The 17,905-nt window shown below is 42.1% G+C and overlaps 1 pseudogene; it reads left to right on the forward strand.

The window, feature by feature from the left end:
* Positions 1-16,854: 16,854 nt before the first annotated feature.
* On the forward strand, positions 16,855-17,602 carry LOC101026342 (annotated as a pseudogene).
* Positions 17,603-17,905: the final 303 nt, after the last annotated feature.

A 17,905-nucleotide genomic window follows, 5' to 3' on the forward strand; every position in this document is an offset into this window, starting at 1 on the left:
GTAGAGATGGAGTTTCACCATGTTGGCCAGGCTGGTCTCCTATTCCTGACCTCAGGTGATCCACCCGCCTTGTCCTCCAGAAGTGCTGGGATTACAGGCGTGAGCCACTGTGCCCAACCGCCTAGCCCTTTTCTAATGTATAATACCACATCTGTCTATCTTACTTCTATCTGAGTAGCAAAATCACAGGCAATAAATGGTGACTGTGGCCTCAATTCGTTAGTTGAGGCGTTACTGTAGCTCCGTCCTTATTCTAACAACATAATCAAGGGAAGAGGAGATTGTCTGTCACCTGTCCTGAGGGGCAGGCTGTCGCCTTATGATAGCCCTTCATGGGCATGGCCAGCCTGTCACGGGGGGCAGTGAAGGGGACACATTCACTCAGAATCTTAACTCCATGCTGATGATGGCTTGGTTTTAGGATCAGTGATTCCCATTTGCCTCATAAGTATCACCTAGGAAATTCTCATTCAGTAGGGGTAGGCTTAGGCCCCTCAAATCTGAACTTCAGAAAGCAAGAGGGGAATGTTCCTGGGAAATACTCACCAAGTGAAAAGAACACTTTTTAAATTCAAATCTCTGCTTCCCCATTTTCTGTCCATGTGACCTTAGGCAAGTCACTTAAACTCGGAGAGCTTTGGTTTCTTTATTATATAACAGAAAAAAGAAAAGTTATCTTGTTTTCATTTTACTTTTCATAATATCAAAACCTCTTAACCTACAGCTCTGACCATAGGAGAAAAGTGAAATCGTGTATTGCGTGTATTTATACTGTACTAAAATGCTTTTGAAAAGCATACTTATTTACTCAGTTAATATCCCTGATGCAGTGACCCTGAAAGTTGCTGTTACAAGGCTTGTTTTGTATTTGAGGAATCTGAAATTTGGAGATTAGTAACTTGTCCAAGATCACTCAGATAATACACATGGCCAAAATTCTAACTCAAATATATTGCCTTCAAAATTATATAGCCATTGGATTATTATATTCTTGGACTTAGCAGGTGCTAAGTCACCCACTCATTCAAGAGACACTTACGCATATCGGTGGGCTCCAGGGATTGCTATAGGTACTGGAGATACAGCCCACATTACTCATGGGCTGCTGTCACCCATGAAGCCACTGGCCAGCCCTCCTCACTTCTGCATGCAGCCCTGAGTTGACACCAGGTTGCCTCCCACATCCTTGTTTGCTTGAAACCCACCACCATGAGTGGTTCTAGCTAAGTAAACTGCTGCCCAGTCGGATCCCCCAGTTTTATCCGTCAGATCCAAGATTCACAGAGCAAAGTCTGGGTGCAGAGACCTCCTGGCAGAAGGAGATACTGGAATATTGACATGTATCTTCTTGGCTCTAGTTAGTTACATTTGAGGAAACTTCAGATGCTCCCCATCCTGATGCACAGATTAGAGCTCTAACTGCTCTCAGAAGAACAGCAAATTAGAGAGCGTACCAAGAGTTTATACTTTTTAAAAGCTTAAATCTGATTTCAAAACAATTCCTGTTTACTAAAGACTTGCTAGAAAATAGGGATAATGAAATTTACCCACCAATCCCGACACTCAGATCAACGATAATTGCCGTCAACAGTTTAGTGAACATAGTTCTGATTTTGTAAAGCACAGATATTAAGATTTTATAACGTTTATCTCTGGTATCTGCTTCTAAAATCAGCTTTGCAAATGAGAAGAAAAGAATAACCACTACATCATTTATCCATTCATTCAACAAATACTTGAGTGTGTAGCATATGCCAGCCACAGTTTCAGGTGCTGGGGAGCAGCAGTGCACAAAACTCGATGGCCTTTGTGGAGTCTAGAGTTTTGTCAGGGAGAGAGAGAGAGACACTGGACAAATAAATAAGCACACATAAGTGCACAATTTATGACACGTTTCAAGAAGGAAATGAACAAAGTGAAGGAAGTGAACGGGATGGGGAGACATACTTTTGGACTAGAACTTACTCAGGTCAGGGAGAATATTTCTGAGACTGTGACACTCACATAAACATAATGCTCTAGATTATAGCAACCTGGTATAAGTCAAAAGTCACTGTGGGTGAATAAACATTTGTCACTTAAGTCCATGTTTCAATTTTCTTATTAATTGATATGGATAGATCTTGCCACTGCATTTCAGCCTGGGCAACAGAGCGAGACTTGGTCTCAAGAAAGAAGGAAAAGAAAAGAATATTGTAAAGAAATGTTGCTTTACATAGTCCCCATAAATACGCCATAATCAAATATAATCAATTACACAGTATTTGAACCTGTTTTAGTCCCTGGTGGAAAGTCTGAGGTAAAAGAAAAAAACATGAGCTTTAGTGTTATATAACATCCAGATGCCAATTGTTTTCTTTTTTGGCCTGATACTAGCTGTTGATTTAGAAAAGCTATTTAATCCCTTTGAGCTTTACTTTGCTTGATTATGTGAAAAAAATAAAAGGCATAAATAGAGTGAAAAAAATTAACCTCCTTGATGCTGGAGAAATAGAGTAACGCTTGGTGGTGGTTGGATTTTTCTTTCAACTCAATAGGGCTCTGTTAGTAGCAGAAACCCCACATGGAGGTTTCTCCAGTTCCTGGAGAAACCTGGGTAACCGACTCAGCAGGTTGAAGCCTTATCACTGTGGTTTTTCTTTTTAAGATATGGAAACTTCCGGTTTCCTTTTGTGCCTCTTTTATTTCACTTACTTTATTGCATCACAAGCTATGTAGTAGTGGTTTCACTTTTACCATGTGAACTGGATTATCCCACTGCAAATCTCCCTTGAGTTCTTGGAAAAATATCTAGCATTGATAAGAAACAGGAAAATTTTAAGAAAATACCCAACTAAGGAACTATTGAATGTTTGACATAGTTTGCAGAGACTTTAGGGAGATCTTAACAGGTTCTTTTTTTTTTGTTTTGAGACAGGGTCTCCCTCTGTCACCAAGGCTGGAGTGTAGTGGCATGACCTCGGGTGACTGCAACCTCCGGCTCCAGGGTTCAAGCGATTCTTCCACCTCAGCCTCCTGAGTTGCTGGAATTACAGGTGTGTGCCACCACAGCCTGGCTAATTCTTGTATTTTTAGTAGAGACAGAGTTTCACCATATTGGTCAGGCTGATCTCAAACTCCCTACCTCAGGTGATCTGCCAGCCTTGGTCTCCCAAAGTGCTGGGATTACAGGTGTGAGTCACCTCCCTGGGCAACAGTTTCTTTCCTTCTTTCTTCCTTCCTTTCCTTTCCTTTTTCTTTTCTTTTCTTTTCTTTTTTTTTTTTTTTGAGATGGAGTTTAGCTCTGTCACCCAGGCTGGAGTGCAGTGACGTGATCTCAGCTCACTGCAACCTGCACCTCCTGGGTTCAAGCAATTCTCCTGCTTCAGCCTCCCAAGTAGCTGGGATTACAGGCACCCACCACCACGTCCCACTATTTTTTTTTTTTTTTTTTTTTTTAAGTAGAGATGGGGTTTCACCACGTTGAACAGGTTGGTCTTGGACTCCTGACCTCTAGTGATCTGCCTGCCTCGGCCTCCCAAAGTGCTGGGATTACAGGTGTGAGCCACTGTGCCCTGCTAACAGTTTCTTTAGAAAGGTCAGTTTAAAGGCCTGTTTTTGTGTCTCAGGGAACTACACGGAGTGTTTGTTTTTTAATACACTGGGACAAAGAAGAGCAAGCCTAGTATTGAATGTCCTGAGCCTTATAGCTATGCAGCTACCCAGGCGGGCTTTTCTTTTCCTAACCCAGCTGGATTGCCATAGACCAAGGAGAAGTCTCTTGACCCAGGAAGAAAACATGGGTTCTATCCCCAGGAGTGGAGTCAGAGTATTTCCCAGATGCTGGTCCCTATCCAACTAGAGGCCGTTTCCTCTGCCTTGCAACCACTGGCAAGTACAGGCACTTCTGCCCACAAGACAATCTGGCAGCAGTAACACTTCCTAAGGGAGCCAGGGACAGATGGCTCTGACATGGTACAACAGCCTGCAGAGGAAAGAAACATGGGACAGCAATCTCTCTTCTCTATTGTCTCTTCCAATGACACTTTCTTTCCTTCTTTCTTATTTTGAAGAAAAGAAGACATGAGTTAGTATCAAATGTGGCAGGAATTGTGGGCCAGGCGCGGTGGCTCACTCCTGTAGTCCCAGCACTTTGAGAGGCCAAGAGGGGAGGAATGCTTGAGCCCAGGAGTTCAAGACCAGCCTGGGCAACATAGGGAGACGCTGTATCTACAAAAATAAATAAATAAATAAATAAATAAATAAATAAAATTAGCTGGGCACAGTGGCGCCCACCTGTAGTGCCAACTACTCTGGAGGCCGAGATGAGGGGATCGCTTAAGCCTGGGAGCTCCAGACTGCACTCCAGCCTGGGCAACAGAGCCAGACCTCATCTCAAAAAAACAAAACAAAATAAAACAAAAAAACAAAGAATAGAAATGAGTAATGCTGTACTTGTACAGGTGACTGTGCATCTGAACTCATGGAATTATTGGGGTCTAAGTTCATAGAACTCATTATTAAAGAGGGGATCACAGTTGAAAATCACATGTAAGTAAATTTACAAAACTCTCTGTAATCTAAGTCAAAAATTAATATGAAGCAAACATAGAAAAAAAACATTCGTTTGGTCTGCATGGAGAAAAGTGCTTAACTCTAGCAATAACTGGATTTGATGAGATGTTTTTCATGTGGTAAAACACAGGGCTATGTGTTGTGGCTCATGCTTGTAATTTTAGCACATTGGGAGGCTGAGGCAGAAGGGTCCCTTGAGCCCAGGAGTTTGAGACCAGCCTGGGCAACATAGGTAGACCTTGTCTCTATGAAAATAAAATAATACATGAAATAAAATGAAAAAAGAAAACCACAGCCTTATCAGAAAATTAAATACAAAGAGTGGGCATGGTGAATCATGCCTATAATCCCAGCACTTTGGGAAGCCAAGACTGGAAGATCTCTTGAGCTCTAGAGTTTGACACCAGCCTGGGAAACATGGAGACAATCTGTCTCTACATAAACTACAAAAATTAGCCAGGCATGGAGGCTCGCTACTTGGGAGGCTGACAGGGGAGGATCCCTTGAACCCAGGAGTTCAAAGCTGCAGTGAGCTGTGTTGACCACCGCACTCCAGCCTGGGTGACAGAGTGAAACTCTGTTTCAAAAACAGAAAGAAAAGTAAATTAAAAAGTAAATCTAGAATTCCATGAATTATGGGCACACATGTAGTGATGGTCTTCAGTAATGGTTCTCATGCTTTAGCTAAAACCATTTATAAATGCTAAACATTGTTTAAAAAAAAAATACAGATTCCTGAATCTCACTTCTAGATATTCTGATGAAATAATTTTAAGGGTGCAGCCCAGAAATCTATATTTCAGTAAGCTCACCGAATACTTCTGACTCACGAGTCAGTTCCCTGGACCAACTTTAGAAACTGTCTCCCAAAAACAGAAAGAAAACTTATTTGGGAATATACGAAGCCAAACTGCAAGAACATTAGTGTCAGATTCCAAAATCCAATGTTCCCACTTTAAAACATTTGCCCGTGGGCACTGGTACATGACTTTCAGTCTCACCGATCCTTCATCATCTCCATAGCAACAATGGCTTAGAAAAGGAAATCACAGAGGAAATAAGAAAATTGTTAATGCTACTTCTTTTTTTTTTTTTTTTTTTTTGAGATGGAATCTCACTCTCTTGCCCAAGCTAGAGTGCAGTGGCATGATCTTGGTTCACTGCAACCTCCGCCTCCTGGGTTTAAGTGATTCTCGTGCCTCAGACTCCCAAGTAGCTGGGATTACAGGTGCACACCACCATACCCAGCTAATTTGTGTATTTTCAGTAGAGACAGAGTTTTGCCATGTTGGCCAGGCTGGTCTCAAACTCCTGGCCTCAAGTGATCCTCCTGCCTCAGCCTCCCAAAGTGCTGAGATTACAGACAGGTGTGAGCCACCATGCCTGGCCAAAATAATGAAGTGTTTCATAATGACGATGTCTTACACTAGATGAAATATTCTATTACTACCTGTATCCTAGCGTTTTCTGGGTGTTAACTGAGCCAAGATACCTAAAATGCTTAGAATTATAAGTGGCTAATATTAACATTAATCACTTAATAAATGTAATATGTTAGCTGAGCATGATGGCATGTAGGTAGTTCCAGCTACTCTGGAGGCTGTGGCAGGAGGATCACTTGAGTCCAAGAGTCTTAGGCCACAGTGACCTACGATTGTGCTTGTAAACAACCACTGCACTCCAGCCTGGGCATCATAGTAAACCCTGTCTCTAAAATAAATAAATATATATGTGTGTGTGTGTGTGTGTGTATATATGTGTATATACATATATGTGATATATGTGTAAACATAGATCTCCTTATATGTTACATACTATGTAATATGTGTTATATATAACATGCATGTTTACATATATTACACATAATGTTTATATATTGTTACATAAAATATATACCATACATAACACATGTAAATATGATATGACATATGTAGCATATAAATATGATATATACATATGGTATATATATATTATATGTAACACATAAATAGAGATCTATATTTACATATATATTACATATAAATTACATTACATATAATATAAATGTGTAGGATAATACATACATATAATACATATATAACATAATATAAATTATATGTAACATATGTATAAACAGAGATCTATATTTATAATCTAACAGTAGTCTAATCTGTGGATAGATTACAAATTAACTAGTCCCCTCCTCACATTGAAACTGTATATTGCTTCTAACTTTCCTACATATACGGCATTGAATATTCTTGTATGTACCTTCATGTGCGTCTCTAATTCAGATAGACTTCTAGTAATGGAATTACTAGATCAAAAAACCTGAACAAATTTAAGGGGTGGACCTGTAATCATAATGATTAGAAAGTCAGTCAAATCTGTGTTGGAATCACCACTTATTCTTTGACCTTGGTCATAGAATTTAATTTTCTCAATTTTCATATCTATAAAATGGGGATAATAACATTCACAGGCATATTGTGGTGTAATTAGACACAAGACAATACTGGCACACAGTATGTTCAAAGTAAATGTAAGCTATTTTTATGAGGACATTTGAAAGAGCAGGGCATTGCTTCATCCTAGCATTGGTGAGAAAGCACTGGACTATGGAAACCATCAGTTTTCAACAGTGACTCCACGTGGCCATAATAGAAATAGCAGTGGCAGAAAACGCATGTATTGTCAGAAATGACCAGATTTATCAGTTCTTTCTTTGGTGTTTGTTAACAGGACTGTCCATTTGCATGGCCAAAGCCTATGCCTGAGATTCTTTTTTTTTTTTGAGACAGAGTTTCGCTCTTGTTGTCCGGGTTGGAGTGCAATGGCGCGATCTTGGCTCACTGCAACCACCGCCTCCCAGGTTCAAGTGATTCTCCTGCCTCAGCCTCCCGAGTAGCTGGGATTACAGGCATGCGCCACCACACCTGGCTAATTTTGTATTTTTAGTAGAGATGGGGTTTCTCCATGTTGGTCAGGCTGGTCGCCAACCCCCAACCTCAGGTGATCCACCAGCCTTGGCCTCCTAAAGTGCTGGAATTACAGGCATGAACCACTGTGCCAGGCCATGAGATTCTTGAATAATCTGATACAGACAGAGTTCAGGAAAGAGATAATGGGCCCTGCCAATCTGTATATGAGGATCTGAGTGATTGCTTTAAACCTTTTTTTTTTTTTTTTTTAAGATGGAGTCTCTTTCTGTTGCCCAGGCTGGAGTGCCGTGGTGTGATCTCAGCTCATTACAACCTCTGCCTCCTGTGTTCAAGAGATTCTCCTGCCTCAGCCTCCCAAGCAACCGGGATTACAGGCGTGTGCCACAACACCCGGCTAATTTCTGTATTTTTAGTAGAGACGGGGTTTCACCATGTTGGCCAGGCTGGTCTTGAACTCCTGACCTCAGGTGATCCACCCGCCTCAGCCTTCCAAAGTGCTGGGATTACAGCGTGAGCACAGTGACCGGCCTATATCTTTTAATATATTGCATATATAATATATTGCACATGTAATATATTGTGACACACACACACACACGTGAAGCAGCTTGTAATGATTTCTAAGAAAACAACATAAGAACAGTCTATCTCTCTGCATAATATAACCATGAGGAGTCACTTTGGCAATTTTATTTGTATCTTATATTTCCCAGCAAAATCTAAGAGTGAATCTTAGTCAATGGTTGAGATTGGCCTGCTGATGTAGTTCATGAGATATAGTTCATGAAAGGCCTCCTGACTTGACCTGCTAGAGAAGTTAGGAGGCCCAGAATTTAGAAATACAACCAGAAGTGATTACATAACAAGCATGTTGAATACATTAAACAACTGGCTTGTCAGATGATGAATTTCACTCATTTTAGTTCAGAAAACATGTCAATCTTACGCAATTCCATGGTTTCTACAATCCACTCATAAAGATTACATCAAAGAAAATATGATTTTAAAATAAGCTTTTGGCCGGGCATGGTGCCTTCTGCCTGTAATCCCAACACTTTGGGAGGCCGAGGCAGGTGGATCTCTTGAGGTCATGAGTTCCAGACCAGCCTGGCCAACACGGAGAAACCCTGTCTCTACTAAAAATACGGAAATTAGCTAGGCATGGTGGTGAACACCTGTAGTCCCAGGTATTTGGGAGACTGAGGGACGAGAATCACTTGAACCCAGGGAGCAGGGGTTGCAGTGAGCCGAGATCGTGCCACTGCACTCCAGCCTGGGCAACAGAGGGTGACACCATCTCAAAAAAAAAAAAGGAAAAATATATTAAATTTCTTTCCTAATGACAGGTGGTAGGTTTCTAGTAGAGGGAGGACTAGAACTCAGTTCTTCTGATTCCCAGGCCAGTGCCTTTTGTACTATACCCTGAAGATTCCCTGATCTTTACTTAATACTTATGGATTATCCTTTTGCAAGATGCTAGGCTAAGCCATAAGGAACAGAACTATAAAATTTTCTCCTTGGACTTAAGCAATGAATAAATGAATGGAATTAACATAAACATATGTTTTGGCTTCCCTAATATATAAGTAGATCTTTCTGCATGTATTGGTTTAAAGTCAGTGAAAGAGATTGTGAGATTTCCTTTTAAGTGTGAACTGAATGGCTATGTGAAGTCAACTGTTTGGTTACTAAGGGCAATTTATCCATAGGAGTTTCTCCTTATTTAGACAACATAATGTTCGTGGAAGCTGATCATACAAATTGGATCATCCTTGTTATATCCAACTAACAGTCGAGAAGCAAGGGGTGAAAAAGCACTCAGGGTACAAAACATTGCTCCAAGAATGCAATTCTCTGCAAACCTGGTTGCTGTAACTGCCTGTTTTTCAAATTGAAGGGCACCCGGTCTGTGTGCCTGAATTGCAATTTTTGCTTCCCAAATAAGACTTTTTAAATGTAGAAATTCATCTCTATATTTTATTTGACTCTGACATGTTCGATCATTCACTGAACACTCAGGCATTTGACAAAAGAGATCAAGAAGTCCTGGCTGGGTGCGGTGGCTCATGCCTGTAGTCCCAGCACTGTGGGAGGCCGAGGATAGAGTTCGAGACCAGCCTGACCAACATGGTGAAACCCCATCTCTACTAAAAATACAAAAATTAGCCGGGTGTGGTGGCATGCACCTGTAATCCCGGCTACTTGGGAGGCTGAGGCAGGAGAATTGCTTGAACCCAGGAGGCGGAGGTTGCAGTGAGCCAAGATCGAGCCATTGTACTCCAGCCTGAGTGACAAGAGCAAAAATCCATCTTAAAAAGACGAAATATAGAAGTCCCCAGCATCAGAGCTGTGCATCTCACATAAGAGCGAAGGAATCTCTGGCAGTCAGGGCTGGGGGAAGGCATGAGAGTATAGGACTTTCAATTTTACTCAGCCAATTTGAAAAGAAATGTAAAGTAATTTAACTGTATAGTTAGGAAAAGTGTCATTGTTATACTGTAACAAACATAGAAATAATGGAGAAAATGCAAAATTTTCATGATTTTAAAAATAACACAGTATCCCAGAATTTGCAAGATTGTGATAGTTCATGTGTTTCAAAACTGTCATGTAGTTGGGATGACAGGCATCCGCCACCACTCCTGGCTAATTTTTGTATTTTTTGTAGAGAGACGAGGTTTTGCCATGTTGCCCAGCCTGGTCTCAAACTCCTGGACTCAAGCAATCGACCTGCTTTGCCTCCCAAAGTGCTGGGATTATAGGCGTGAGCTACCGTGCCTGGCCCAATATATTTACTTATTTATGTATTTAGCTTTTATTTTTATTTATTTATTTTGGAGACAGGGCCTCACTCTGTCATCTAGGCTGGAGTGCAGTGGCACAATCTCAGCTCACTGCAACCTTCGCCTTCACGGCTCAAGTGATTCTCGTGTCTCAACCTCCCAAGTAGCTTAGACTACAGGTGTGTGCCACCATACTTGGCTAATTTTTGTATTTTCAATAGAGATGGGATTTCATCATGTTGACCAAGCTGGTCTCAAACTCTTGACCTCAAGTGATCTGCCTGCCTCAGCCTCCCAAAGTGTTAGGATTACAGGCATGAGCCACTGTACCTGGCCCAATATATTTATGTATTTATTCATTTTTATTTTTGAGGCAGAGTCTTGCTTTGTTGCCCAGGCTGTAGTGCAGTGGCACGATCTCAGCTCACTGCAACATTTGCCTTCCAGGTTCAAGCGATTCTCCCGCCTCAGCCCTTGAGTAGCTGGGATTACAGGCACAAGCCATGATGCCCAGCGATTTTTTGTATTTTTAGTAGATACAGGGTTTCACCATGTTGGCCAGGCTGGTTTCAAACTCCTGACCTCAAGTGATCTACCCTCCTTTGCCTCCCAAAGTGCTGGGATTCCAGCTGTGAGCCACCGCGTCCAGCCTTATATGTATTTTTAATGGCAAAAATAATACATTGATACATGCTTGTTTTAAAAATATTTATAATTCAGACTTATATGGAGTAAAAAATTTAAAGTCTTCCCATGCCACAAGTACTCTCTAGACAAGTACATCCCTCCTTAGAATAGGGAAGAGAGTTCTGTAACATGTCTTTACGAAAGTTTATATAGTGAATTATTTATGTTTCAATTGTTTCCATTCTTCTGCCATCACACACACACACAAAAAAATGCTGCAGTGAATATCCTTCTACATATGCCATTGCATGCTTGTGAAAGTCTGCCTATAAGGTAAATTCCTAGAAATGGAAATGTTAGATAAAAGGCATGAATATGTATTTAAAATTTACATGGTTTAGAGGCCGGGTGATATGGCTCACACCTGTAATCTCAGCACCTTGGAAGGCCGAGGTGGGAGGATTGCTCAAGCCCAGGAGTTCAAGACCAGCCTGGGCAACACAGGCGAAACCCCATCTTTACCAAAAATGCCAAAATTAGCTGAATATGGTGGCCTGTGCCTGTAGTCCCAGATACTCAGGCAGATGAGGTGGGAGGATCACTTGAGTCTGGGAGGCAGAGGTTGTAGTGAGCCGAGATTGTGCCACTGTACTTCAGCCTGGGGACAGAGCCAGATCCCATTTTAAAAAAAACCTAGGCGGGCATGGTGGCAGGCACCTGTAATCCCAGTTACTTGGGAGGCTGAGGCAGGAGAATCGCTTGAACCCAGGAGGAGAAGGTTGCAGTGAGCTGAGATTGTGCCACTGAACTCCAGCCTGGGTGACAGAGCGAGACACTCTCAAAACAAACAAACAAACAAAAAAACAAAATTTACGTGATTTTCAGTGGCTTCCTAGTATATCACATTAAAAATGGTCCCAAATAGGCCTTACACAGTGGCTCACATCTGTAATCCCAGCACTCTGGGAGGCCAAGGCAGGTGAATCACCTGAGGTCAGGAGTTCGAGACTAGCCTGGCCAACATGGTGAAACTCCATCTATACTAAAAATACGAAAATTAGCCAGTCATGGTGGCAGGTGCCTGTGATACCAGCTACTTGGGAGGCTGAGGCAGGAGAATTCTTGAACCCGGGAGGCGGAGGTTGCATGAGCCAAGATCGCACCACTGCATTCCAGCCTGGATGACACAGCAAGGCTCCGTCTCAAAAAAAAAAGGTCCCAAGTAAAATAACTGTTGCAATAGTCTTCAGGGAATCATAACAAGTCAACAGTTGAACCTGAACTTTAATTTTTGATTATAGACTACAACCCTGTTGAGTATGTGCCATACAAAAATGGACTCTGTTTAAAAAGAAGATGAGGGGAAGTCCTATGATGCCATGCCATCGGGTGGAATTTCCTTGGGCAAATACTTTACTATTATGATGAACTGTGAGTGATTCATTTAACAAATATACCACCTGCCTAATCATCCCATTTAGGCCTTATATCAAGTCCATTTCCTCTACTTGGGAACTAGACTCCATCCCTTTCCAAGACTTACACAAAGACATAGCTCAGCAGCTTTCTCTTCTCTCTTCAATATCACTTACTTTCTATTTATCCTGGATAATTTTGATCAACATACAAACATGGTGTTTCTTCACACCCCACTTCTTTATTCACCTTTATAGTAAGATCCCTAAAATCATTTTCAGTGCTCTGTTTTAATTTCTCTCCTTTCATTTGTATTTGAATCTACTCCAGTAAGGTTTAAATGCCCATTTCTCCATCGAAAATGTTCTTATTAAGAACATCACACCCAGGAAATGACTCAGAGCAAGAGGACAGCTTCAATTCCCTATGATTTCATCTCCTACCTAGTCAATCAGCACTCCTGGCCCACTGGCTTCCCCCCACCCAGCAAGTTGTCCTTAAAAACTCTGATCCCCAAATGCTCGGGGAGACTGATTTGAGTAATAATAAAACTTCAGTCTCCTACACAATAAAAACAAACAAACAAACAAACAAAAAATCAGAGGCTGCTGGTGGTTGCTCATACCTGTAATCCCAGCACTTCGGGAGGCTGAGGTGGGAAGATCACTTGAAACCAGGAGTTGGAGACCAGCCTGGGCAACATGGTGAGACCCATCTCTACACAAAATTTATTTATCTATTTATTTTAAAAAAGAACAACAGTGACCTCTATATTTCTTTTATTAAAATAAATTTCATTGTGTATATTTGAGGTTTACAACCTCAAATCCCACCACTTTGGGAGGCCGAGGCAGGTGGATCGCTTGAGGCCATGAGTTCCAGACCAGCCTGGCCAACATGGGGAAACCCTGACTCTACTAAGTCTGTATGTACTAGGATACATATAGACAGTGAAATGCTTACTATAGTGAAGCAAATTAACACATCTACCATCTCACGATTCCTTTTTTTGTGGCAAGAGCAGCTAAAATTTGCTTATTTAACAAAAGTCCCTAATTTTACTAACTGTAGTGCTTGCTGTACGTTAGATCTCTAGTTTATCCTACATATCTGCTTGTTTGTATCTTTTTTTTTTTTTTTTTTTTTTTGAGATGGAGTCTCTTTCTCTGTCACCCAGGCTGGAGTGCAGTGGTGCGATCTTGGCTTACTGCAACCTCCGCCTCCTGGTTTCAAGCTATTCTCCTGCCTCAGCCTCCCAAGTAACTGTGACTGCAGGCACATGCCACCATGCCTGGCTAATTTCTTGTATTTTTTGTAGAGACAGGATTTAACCATGTTGGCCAGGCTGGTCTCAAACTCCTGACTTCAAGTGATCCACCCACCTCAGCTTCCCAAATTTCTGGGATTACAGGCGTGAGCCACTGCCCCCGGCCTGCTTGTTTGTATCTTTTGACCTACATCTCCCCATTTCCTCCCCACCCCAATCTCTACATTTCTTGCACCAATTTCTCTATAGCACTTATCACTACTGACATACTATATATTTTACTTCGATTTGTTTATTGAATTTCTCTCTTCACTATAGGTTAAGCTCTATAAGAAGAATGATTTTATTGGTTTTTTTTTTTTTTTTTTTTCATCGTTGTATTCCCAGAATCTACAGCATTGCCAATAGTAATAAATTTGTCATGGTTGTTGAGACAGGGTCTCGCCCTGTTGCCCAGGCTGAAGCGCAGTTCCATGATCGTGTCTCACTGCAACCTCCACCTCTCTGGCTCAAGTGATTTTTCCTGCTTCAACTTCCTGAGTAGCTGGGAAAAGAAGTATGCACCATCATGCTGGGCTAATTTTTGTAGTTTTGGTAGAGACAGGGTTTCATCACCATGTTGCCCAGGCTGGTCTCGAACACCTGGGCTCAAGTGATCTATCTACCCAACGTGGCTTCCCAAAGTGCCTGGGTTACAGGTATGAGCCACCATGCCTGCCTGACAAATGAGTAATAGTTGTCCCATATATAGTTAAATGAATTAATTTATGCTTATATTCTGCTTGAGGAAAGACAGACAGCAAACAAACATGTAAAAATATATAGAATGTCATAGTAACGCATTCTATGGAAAAAGAGCAGTTAGGAGAATGGAGAACATCATGCCATGCTTACAGGTAAAAGGGTTGCTATTTTTTAGAGTGATCAGAAAATGCGTCTCTAATAAGGCAACATTTGAACTGAGGCCTGAAGGAAGAAAGGCAGTAAGCCATACAGGAGAGTACACGTCCAGGAAGGGAATACAGTAAGCGCTAACATCCTGAGGTGGAAATTTTCTTGGATGTTTGAGAAATAGAAAGGAAATTACTATAGCAAGAGCAAAGTAGTTGAGGCAGAGAGTTCCAGGAAATGTGCTAGAAAGGATGTAGGAAGTGTGTTCACATTTGGTTTTGCAAGCATTTAGCTTGTAAGCCTGGGTAACATGACAAAACCCCATCTCTAAAAAAAATTCAAAAATTAGCTGAGTGTGGTGGTGCACATCTGTAGCTCCAGCTACTCGGGAGGCTGGGGTGGGAGAATTGCATGAGCCCAGGAGCTGGAGGCTGCAGTGAGCCGAGATTACACCACTGCACTTCATCCTGGGTGACAGAGGGAAACACTGTCTCAAAAAAAAAAGAAGAAAAGAAAAAAAAAGAAAGAAAAAGAAGAAAAAAAGAAAAGAATTTATCTTTTACTCAAGTGGGAAATAAGCCCCTGGAAGGTATAAAAAAGAAGTGTGGCATGATCACAAAACTCTAACCAGTGTGCTGAGACTAGAATATAAGAAGCATGGGATAGAGATGCAAACCAGTTAAGAAGTTACAACAAAAATATAAGTAAGCTGAATGCAGCAACATATGAAAAGGTGATATATCATGACCAATTGGGATTAATCCCAGGAAGGCAAGGTTGGTTTAACATCTGAAAATTAACCAATATAATACATTTTATTAACAGAATAACGGACAAAACCATATGATCATCTCAGTGTAAGCTGAACATATTGCCAAAATTTCATGATAAAAATTCTTAACAAACAGAAAAGAAGGAATTTCTTCAACCTGGAAAAGGGCATCTACAGATCACCCCAGCTAACATCATGTGTAATGGTGAAAGGCTGAATGCTTTTCTTTTAAGGTCAGGTACAATACAAGGAGCTGCATTCCAACCACTTCTATTCAGCATTGTACTAGAGGTGCTAGCCAAGGTAATTAGGCAAGAAAGTGAAACAAAAGTTTCCAGATTAAAAAAGAAAAAGTAAAATTATCTTCATTTGCAGATGACATGATCATTGTATTAGTCTGTTCTCATGCTGCTTTTAAAAACATACCCAAGACTGGATAATTTATAAAGGAAAGATGTTTGACTCACAGTTCTCCATGGCTGGGGAGGCCTCACAATCATGGCAGAAGAGCAAGGAACATTTCACATGGTGGCAGGCAAGAAGAGCATGAGAGCCAAGCCAGAGGGAAACCCCTTATGAAATCATCAGATCTTGAGAGACTTATTCACTACCAGGAGAACAGTATGGAGGAAACGCCCTTATGATTCAATTATCTCCCACTGTGTTCCTCCCACAACACATGGGAATTATGGGAGCTACAATTCAAGATGAAATTTGGGTGGAGACACAGTCAAACCACATCAATTTTTTTCTTCTTCTGTTTTTTTGTTTTTGTTTTTGTTTTTTTGAGGCAGAGTCCCACTCTGTTATCTGGGCTGGAATGCAGTGGTGTGTGATCTCGGCTCACTGCAACTTCCGCCTTCTGGGTTCAAACGATTCTTCTGCCTCAGACTCCTGAGTAGCTGAAATTATAGGCACCTGCCACCATACCCAGCTAATTTTTGTTTTTTGGTTTGTTTGTTTTTTGAGACAGAGTCTTGCTCTGTCACCCAGGCTGGAATGCAGGGGGGGATCTTGGCTCACTGCAAGCTCCACCTCCCAGGTTCAAGCCATTCTCCTGCCTTAGCCTCCTGAGTAGCTGGGACTACAGGTGCCCACCACCACGCTAATTTTTTGTATTTTTAGTAGAGACGGAGTTTGACGATGTTAGCCAGGATGGTCTTGATCTCCTGACCTCGTGATCCACCTGCCTTGGCCTCCCAAGGTACTGGGATTACAGGTGTGAACCAATTTTTGTATTTTTAGTAGAGACGGGGTTTCACCACGTTGGCAAGGTTGGTCTCAAACTCCTGACCTCAGGTGATCTGCCAGCCTCGGCCTCCCAAAATGTTGGGATTACAGGTGTGAGCCACTATGCCCCGCCATATCAATCTTGTATATAGAAAATCCTAAAGAATTTACAAAAAAAACCCTATTAGAACTAATAACTTAGTCAGCAAGGTTGTAGACTATGAGATCAATATACAAAAATTAACTCAATTTCTGTACATGTGCAATGAATAACCCCAAAACGAAACAGAGAATATAATTCTATTTATAATAGTATCACAAAGAATGACAATACTTAGAAACAAATGATGGGCACGAGCCCGCCCTCCCACCCTGCCTGTGCGCTGCCCGCGTATGGAGCTGCTGTGCTGCGAAGGCACCAGGACCCGCAGCCTCCAGGGAACCAGCCTGTCCTGCAGACCTTGCTCCGCTTGGAGTAGTGCTATGTGCACTGCGCCTCCTACTTCCAGTGCGTGCTAAGGAACAGCAAGCCGCACATGCGGAAGATGCTGGTTTACTGGATGCTGGAGGTGTATGACAAGCAGCGCTGTGAGGAGGAAGTCTTTCCCCTGACCCTGAGCCACCTGCGTCGCTACCTGTCCTACATCCCCACCCACCCGAAAGGCGCAGTTGCAGCTCTTGGATGCGGTCTGCATGCTGCTGGCCTCAAAGCTGCGCAAGACCAGGCCCAGGACCATCGAGAAAATGTGCATCTACACCGACCAGTTGCCGGACTGGGAGGTGATGGTCCTGGGGAAGCTCAAGTGGGACCTGGCTGCTGCGATTGCTCATGACTTCTTGGCCCTTATTCTGCACTAGCTCTCTCTGCCCCGTGACCAACAGGCCTTGGTCAAAAAGCATGCCCAGATCTTTTTGGCCTCCTTTGCTACAGATTACACCTTTGCCATGTACCCACCATCCAGTTGTGAAAACAACCCAGATGCCTATTAACTGATGAACAGATAACCATATGTGATATATAGCAATACAATGGAATATGGCCTGGCATGCTGACTCACGCCTGTAATCCTGCACTTTGGGAGGCCAAAGTGGGAGGATCACTTGAGCCCAGGAGTTCAAGGCCAGCCTAGGTCACAAAGTCAGACTCCTTCTCAAAAAAATAAAATAAAATAAAATAAAAAATAGGCTGGGCGCGGTGGCTCACACCTGTAATCCCAGCACTTTGGGAGGCCAAGGTGGGCAGATCATGAGGTCAGGAGATTGAGACCATCCTGGGTAACATGGTGAAACCCCGTCTCTACCAAAAATACAAAAAATTAGCTGGGAGCCTGTAGTCCCAGCTACTAGGGAGGCTGAGGCAGAAGAATGGCATGAACCTGGGAGGCAGAGCTTGCAGTGAGCCGAGATCAAGTCACTGCACTCCAGCCTGGGCACAGAGCAAGAA

Source organism: Papio anubis, chromosome 11 (assembly GCF_008728515.1).
Source record: "Papio anubis isolate 15944 chromosome 11, Panubis1.0, whole genome shotgun sequence".
Taxonomy (NCBI): Eukaryota; Metazoa; Chordata; class Mammalia; order Primates; family Cercopithecidae; genus Papio; species Papio anubis.